Raw genomic sequence first — 8,326 nt, 5'->3', positions numbered from 1 at the left:
GAACGGGGGTATCTTCAAACAGGAAGCGAGCCAGCAGGCGCACCGCTTGCTCGGCAACAGCCGACTGATGGGTCTGCTCCCATCACAAGGAACGAACTCATGACCTTCATGAGGGGATTCAAGGGAGAGATCCAAGAGTTGATCAACAAAAAACCGCCTGCTTCAGTCAAAGAGCAGGCGGCCAAAAAACCTTCCACTTCACTGAAGAGGAAGCCAGTTCAAGGGCGAGAGGCGACTCCCCATCCTAAATCTAAGAAGCGGGAGCCGTCTGCTCTTGATTTCACAAAACTCCGTTATCCTACGGGAAATAGGAAACCGGTTCGTCATATTCAGGCGGACGGGTCAAAGCAAACGTTCACAGATGCTCGGCACCTGCTAGAGCAGAAGAGGAGTGACCGATTATCAGAGTCGGCTTCTACTTCAAATTTTCAGGACAGTTTGCGAAATGCCTCGATGAGGCCAACTCAGTCGTACCATGAGAGTCAGTCAGGCGGCACCTCCCGACAGTCTGGCTTTCATAGTGCGCAGGCGGTACCAAATTTGCCATTTGTGCCGCAACAACAATATTTTATGCAGCCACCTCCATTTGGTGGACCTGCAGCAAAAAACGTCCAACCTATGGACTGGCAGCTACGGCTGCTTAGACTTGGTGAACAGCCGTCGGCCTTCTCCAAGGAAATTACTGAAGCCGCTCAGCCGGCCAAAGTAAAAAATGTTTTAGTAGGCGCCTATGATGGCACTACTAACCCGGAAGACCATCTGATGGCATTCACCAACCTGATGTACCTTCAAGGGTTGGATGATCCCACTTGGTGCAAGTGTTTCCCAGCAACTCTCAAGGGAATTGCACAGCAATGGTTCGGCAACCTGCCGACTGGTTGTGTAAACAGTTTCAGGACGCTTGCTTACTTATTTGCCTCCAACTTTGCAATGAACATCCCTGCGAAGAAAACGACCCTTGATTTGGGAACAATTCAGCAGGGTGAAAAGGAGGGGCTTCGTTCCTACATCAGGCGGTTCAACCTGATGAGAATACAGATTCAAGGGTTACCGGATGAGGTAGCTTATACTGACTTTTTTAGAGGTCTCAAAGACGGGTCTACCTTCAAATTTGATTTAGTTCGAAAAAGGGTGGCGACTCTTCAAGAGGCCTTGATTGAAGCAGAAGCCTATATACAGGCGACTGATCTGTGTACAATGAAACAGTCGGACGGGAGGAGGTTCGACAATAGAGAAGGACGACAGAAACAGTCGTCCAACAAAGATGAAAAAAGAAAAGGGGTCTGGGCGGCTGATTCCTCTAAACAGCCGGCCAAGAAGAAAAAGGAATTCAAACCATACTCCCCAAAGTATGTGTTTAACAAGGATAACCAGTTTATCCTAAAAGAAATAAAGGGACGGCTCTCAATTGAGAAACCGCTCCCCATGAAGGGTTCTGCGAGCAACCGGAACCAAGACAAAATCTGTGCTTATCATGATGACATTGGTCATCACACCAACGACTGCATTAGTCTCATGCGGTACCTAGACCGCTTGGCTGATCAAGGTGATCTTGACACTTATGTCAAGAAATCTACGGGGAATACTTCCTCAAAAAAGCAGTCGGCCAAAAAGAATCAACAGGCCGACAGTTCCGATACAGATGATGCAGTCGTCTACACCATTGCAGGCGGCTTCTCAGGAGGCGGCCCCACTATTAGGGGCAACAAAGATAATATAAGGCGGTTAGATGTAAATTCCGTTCACCAAGAACGACCGTCCAAATATACATTTCCTGAGATTGTCATCACTGAAGAGGATCTAGGAGGAATAAGGGGGCCGCATGACGACCCTCTCGTTATTGAATGTAAAGTGGCCAACCAGAGAGTTGGTCGAATCCTCATAGATACTGGGAGCTCTTCAGATCTCATCAGCAGCAAATGTCTGTCAAAACTGAAATATCAGACGGACTGCATACATCCGGCCTCCCACCCTTTAATAGGGTTTGGAGGAGGAGTCGTCCACCCACTGGGACGAGTTGATCTACCCGTCCGCCTGGGCGAAAAAGGGGAAGGACGACACATGGTAGTCCGATTCCTAGTTGTAGAGGAACTCTCTGCCTACAACATGATTCTGGGTCGCCCAACCCTGAATAGTGCCAAGGCTGTTATAATCCCGTCACTTATGCTGCTTAAGTTTGAAAGGGACAATGGAACAGTCGGCTCCCTAAAGGGAGATCAGAGGATGGCCCGAGAGTGCTATCTCTCGGATGTCAAACCCACTGCTAAGGCCACTGGCTCAAGTGGAGAAAAAACAGACCTTGACAATGTCAAGGAAAGTGCGCCTGTTCAAGAAACAAGCGACAGAAAAAGAAAGGCGTCCCAGACAGAGTCCGCCAGAAAGGCAAGAAAATAGCAATCATTGGCAGAGGACCGGCCGGATGAGTTCCGCCCTCAGCCGGCTGGTGAGCATACGGACCTGATATTAGACGACTCCCGCCCTGACCGAACAGTCAAAGTTGGGACGACTGCTCTGAGAAACCTTGGTGATGACTGTTAAAAAAATTGAAGCCCTACTTTCTGGCACATGCAGTCGTCGTGTATACCGACCAACCGATCAAGCGGCCCCTTACCACCATGGAGTCCTCCGGACGAATGATCAAATGGGCCATAGAAATGCAGAGTCTCGAAGTTACTTTCGAGCCTAGAAAAGCAGTGAAGGGGCAAGCCTTTGCTGACTTTATTGTAGAGATGACTCGTCCTCCTGACTCTCAAGTTCCAGACCAAGTCTGGAAGGTATATGTGGACGGAAGCTCTACTTCAAACGGTTGTGGAGCAGGCGTCGTATGTCAATCTCCAGAGGGCGACAGGTTCGAGTATGCTCTACGCTTCAGTTTCCAGGCTTCAAACAATGAGGCAGAATATGAAGCTTTACTAGCCGGGATCCGCATGTGTAAGGCGGCCGGGGCAAGGAAAATAGACGCCTGTTCTGATTCACAACTGATAGTGAGTCAGTACAATGGCGAATACGAAGCAACACATCCGGCCATGATCAAATATTTACAGGCGGTCCGACAAGCAGTCGGCTCCCTTGAGGATTTCCATCTGATCCAAGTACCGAGATCAGAAAACAACCAGGCAGATGCACTCTCGAAATTAGCATCATCCGCCTCCTCCGATACTCCTCGAACTGTGTTTTGGGAAGTAATGGAGAAGAGAAGCATCGAGGAAAATCCTATTGGAATTCTAGACAGAAGCTCAACCTGGATGGATTCAATCAGGGCATATCTGACAAACGGTACACTGCCGGATGATCCTCAACAGGCGGCATCACTGAAAAAACGAGCCTCCTGTTTTGAAATGATACAGGGGGAACTGCACAAGAGGGGGCACCTTCAACCCTTCTTAAAGTGTGTTACTCCTGAAAAGGGACGAGAGATACTAGATGATCTTCACTCTGGTTTCTGTGCTTCCCATATAGGTGGTAGGATGCTTGCTCAAAGGGCAAGGCGGCAGGGCTACTTTTGGCCTACTTTGGAAGCAGATGCAATGGAGATGGTGAAAAAATGTGACAAGTGCCAAAGGTTTGGCAAATTAATTCACCGTCCGGCTACTGACCTCACTACCATTCACAGCCCACTACCGTTTGCTAAGTGGGGCATGGACATTCTGGGTCCATATACGCCTGCTACAGGCGGCAGAAGGTATATACTTGTTGCCGTTGACTACTTCACTAAATGGGTAGAGGCGGAGGCTGTAAAGGGAATCAAGACGAAAGATGTAATTTCATTCATTTGGAAAAACGTCATCACTCGGTTCGGGGTTCCCATGTCTATGGTTTTTGATAATGGTCCCCAATTTGAGACGCCTGTTCTCAAAAGCTGGTTGGGAGACCAAGGAATTGGACATTACTTTGCATCTGTCGGCCGTCCACAAGCAAACGGCCAGGTAGAAGCCTTTAATAAAATCATCTCAGACGGTCTCAAGAAAAAAATTGAACGAGCAGGCGGCCTATGGGCAGATGAACTACCACATGTTCTTTGGGCCATTAGGACGACTGAAAAAGGGGCGACTGGAGAAACTCCATTCCTCCTAACTTATGGTGCAGAAGCTGTTCTTCCAATAGAACACTACGAGCCGACTCTTCGAGTAATGCTATATGACGAAGAGGCAAACTGGGAAGCTATGCGCCTGGCATTAGACTCACTTCCTGAAAAGAGGGGCAATGCTGTTTTGCGCCATGAAATCTACCGCCTGAGAATGACTAGATCATACAACAAGAAAGTGCACAGGCGTCCACTCAAAGTAGGGGACTTTGTACTTAGAAAAATGGAAGCAGTTGGTAGGGCTAACGAGTCTGGCAAACTAACTCCCAACTGGGAAGGACCCTACCGAATCTATGCGGAAGTCAGGGACGGTACCTACCGTCTGGAAACACCAGACGGACAACCGTTGCCTCGAACTTGGAATGTAGATAACCTTAAGAAATATTTCTTTTGAATGATGTAAAGTAAAGAGCTACTTAATAAAGTTGGCACTTACTATTCAATTTTGTATTACGAGGGGCATGCCGTCTGTACCTTTACAGTCGGCTACTCTCCATTGAGTTTTTTCACTCTATCTTCAGAGGGGCATGCCGTCTGTACCTTTACAGTCGGCTACTCTCCATTGAGTTTTTTCACTCTATCTTCAGAGGGGCATGCCGTCTGTACCTTTACAGTCGGCTACTCTCCATTGAGTTTTTTTCACTCTATCTTCAGAGGGGCATGCCGTCTGTTCCTTTACAGTCGGCTACTCTCCATTGAGTTTTTTCACTCTATCATCAGAGGGGCATGCCGTCTGTACCTTTACAGTCGGCTACTCTCCATTGAGTATTTTACTCACAATACTTAGCTAAAAAGATTAGGGCCTGGCCGACCCTGTGCCTAACAGGCGGCTACCCTTCTTTGACTTAGCACCTACGTTCACCAAGAACTTACCAAGGCCACCGGCCGAATGATCAGACCAGGCGCCTAGTCAACTGATCTAACTTTTAAAAACTAATCCGACCTGTCCCAACATTATAGCAGGCGTCCGGCGGCATCCATTCGGATGAAATTCGTCGCAGAGAGCAGCTCCCTTTTGGGTGGAACATTGTTCTATAAACTAATTACACGGCACCTATACGACTGTCCCCAAGGGCAACCACGTAGCCGTTTTTGAGACAAGGATAACTCTATCACTAACCAAACCAGTGGTAGCAGTTGACATCTGAGTCAGATGACCGCCTGTATTACTTGGGATAAATGCAGGGGGTACCTATTGAGTTAATAGCCAACAAACATTGGCGAATCAAGGGGTCTAGCCGGCCTACGCCGCCTGGTACCTCTACTTCTCAAACAAAAGTGACGGCGACTGAGTAACTCCAAAGTTAACTCATAGTCACTCCTTCAAATTTGGTATGGAACCTAAAAAGTTTGAGTCGTCCGCCTGTTTTATACAAACAAGGGCACTCGAACCCCTATTCCTACTGGATAACCTATTGAGTAAATAGCCAACAAACATTGGTAAATCAAGGGGTCTAGCCGGCCTACGCCGCCTGATACCTTTACTACTCAATCAAGATTGTGACGAAGACTAAGTAACTCCTATGTTAACTTAATAGTCACTCAAACTTAGTACTGAGCCTAAAAGGTACGAGTCGTCCACTTGTTTTTATAAACAAAGGCTCTCAACCAATACTCTTGCTAGGTTAACAAATAACAAATTAGAGGCCAACATTGGCAATAAAGGGAAACAACCGGTACCCGCCGCTTGTTTTCCTACTTAAATTCCTTGGCTACTTGGTAATTCTATTTACTTGGTCAAATTGAATAAAGAGTTCGAATACCGATTGATTAAATGGCCGACTGATCATCTATCCTGGAAACAGACAACCAGTCGTCCAGGGGCATAGGCGGCATACTTACTATTTGTACCTGTCTTAACGTTCGGCCATACACAACAGTCTGTCTAGTGAGCAAATTTCAAATACTTGGACAAATTTGAACAAAAACAAAAAATTTGATTAAAATGAGCCGGCCATAAAAGACCAGCAGAATATTCAAAACCCCGGCCCCCTGGCCGGGTAATTACAAAGCAAACGGCACGCAGGCCGTGAAAAGAAAAAATATACTTAAAGCTTAAGAAGGGGGCAGTTCAGTATCAGCAGCAGCCGCCTGGTCAGCACTCTTCTTGCTGGACTCGGCCTTAGCTGCATCATCTTTTGATGCCTTACCCCCAAGTGGCACAAGCGCCACAACCGGCTCTTCCTCCTCCAACGCAACGTCCATCGCCTCTTCTTCAGCAGCCGCCAGGATCTGTTGATTATATATTTCCGAACACTGGCGGTACGTTCTTTCCCATGAGGCAAAGTCGGCACTGGGGAACAGTCGTTCCCAGGTCATGCGTTGGATTTGGGCGGAGTCTTCCACCATCTCCCGGACGAGCTCTTGTTTCTCTTGCTCGGCCTTGTCCGAGAGCTCTTGGGTAAGACTCTTCTCCTGGTTCACCAGGCGTTCTTTTACGTTAGCCAAAGATTTCTCCATGGCTTCGTAAGAGTGCATTTTCTGACGAAGGGGCTTCAGCTCGGCTTTAAGTTTGGTGACGGTCCCCTCCAGCTCGTCAACCTTCTTTTGGGCCGCCTCTAGCTGAGCCCGAACAGCGGCGGTCGCCTGCGCCTGATAATAAAGAAGATCAATGGTCAGTACTTCATTTTGGGCAATTTGAAACATTGCTTTATCACAGCTGGAGGCGGCCATAGCCTTTGCGGCCTTTACCTCTTTGTTTTTCCGATCAATCGGCTTGCGAAGGCTGTTGACTCGGAGCAGGGCCTAAGTACAAAGAAAAACAGGCGTCAATTTCCAATCAAAAGGGTTAACAGGCGTCCTGGAACTTCAAAAGGGTATACCTCAGCTAGGATCCCCGAAATTCCATCGAGGTCAAGGGTGCCGGCACCCTTGACCGCCTCCCTGTCAGAGGGAGGAACTACTTTAACCATTGACTTGGCTACCTCAACCAAGTCAAGTCCCTGGGGGCCGGCTGCATTAAGCAAAAGGAAAAACAAGTTAGACCTAATCAAGAAGGAAGCAAGAGTGAGTTTTTACAAGCAAGGGTCCATACATCTAGGCGGCCCCGCTTGGGTTTTTGAAGAAGTGGCCGGCTGCTTCTCAGCCGCCACTGTTTTCCTGGAAGACCCAGGAGAGCTTGCAACAGTCGTTCTCCGGGCCTTGGGGTCCGGCTGTTGCGAGGAAGAAGCCCTTGGAGTGCCAGACTGAAAACAAAAAGAGTTAGTATATGCATAATACAACTTAAAGGGGAAGAGTTTTCAAAGCTTACCAAGGGTGCCTCCTTGCTGGGGGAGTCGGCGTACGACTGCTTCATTAGCGAAACCCGCAGCATAGCCGCCGCAGTCTTAGATGCTGTTATTTTACTCATGGCGTCGGCTGAAAGAAATAAACAGCAAAGTTAGTAAAAATCCCAAGTAGACAAGGCGCGAAAAAACAGAGTATTCGTCAGGCCGGCTACCTCTAGAGCACCGACTGCCGAGGCCACAGGCGGCCAAGAAGTACTCATCATAGAGCCACTTGAAGCTCGGGACGCAGTGTAGGGGTACTTGCTCTCGTACCCCTGAAGTAGAGTTCACCCTAGTCTCTACTTTGAAGAGTCCTTTGTCTAGGATCTCTCTTTTAGCCTTTGGGGGAACAGGCGGCATGCTGCGGCCGCCTGCAAGAAGAGGCGGGTCCCTGTTCCACTTGTTAAATCGTTTGTTCAGCTCCGTGTCTGAACTCTCGATAATAAGGAAGGTGTTCCGCCAATCCTTCCATTTGTTTGCCTTACCTCTCGTCATGAGGTAACCCCTGTGGCTTGTTAGTTGATACCAGCCGGTACCTCCCGACTTAGGGGTCCGGCTGAGATAGTTCATGTGGGCGAAAGCCTCAAAACTTGGCTCCACCCCGTTCAGTTCGCACCCGGCCACATAGCCGAGTACGTTTACCCAAGAGTTGGGGGCTAACTGCCATAACCCCAGATCATACCCATCTAAAATCCGCTGAACAGCCGGATGTAATGGGAAGCGCAGACCAGCTTTGATGGCCGCCACATAGCAGCCAAAACAGCCGTCACCATAGCTGGTACCAGCCGGCCAGACGACAGTATCTTCTGGATCCGGCACAAACAGTAAATACTCCGGGCTCATTTTGTGGTTAGCAATAAAGCTCGCCACGTTGTCTCGCATGGTTGCGATCCGGCCCCGGGGCACCCTGCAGTAGTAGGGGGTGTTTTCCTCTCTGTAAGAGACGGACGGCTCTGCCCAATTATCCCCCTTCTCC

Source organism: Chenopodium quinoa, unplaced genomic scaffold (genome assembly GCF_001683475.1).
Source record: "Chenopodium quinoa cultivar QQ74 unplaced genomic scaffold, ASM168347v1, whole genome shotgun sequence".
Lineage (NCBI taxonomy): Eukaryota > Viridiplantae > Streptophyta > Magnoliopsida > Caryophyllales > Amaranthaceae > Chenopodium > Chenopodium quinoa.
This window is presented reverse-complemented; position numbering follows the sequence as displayed.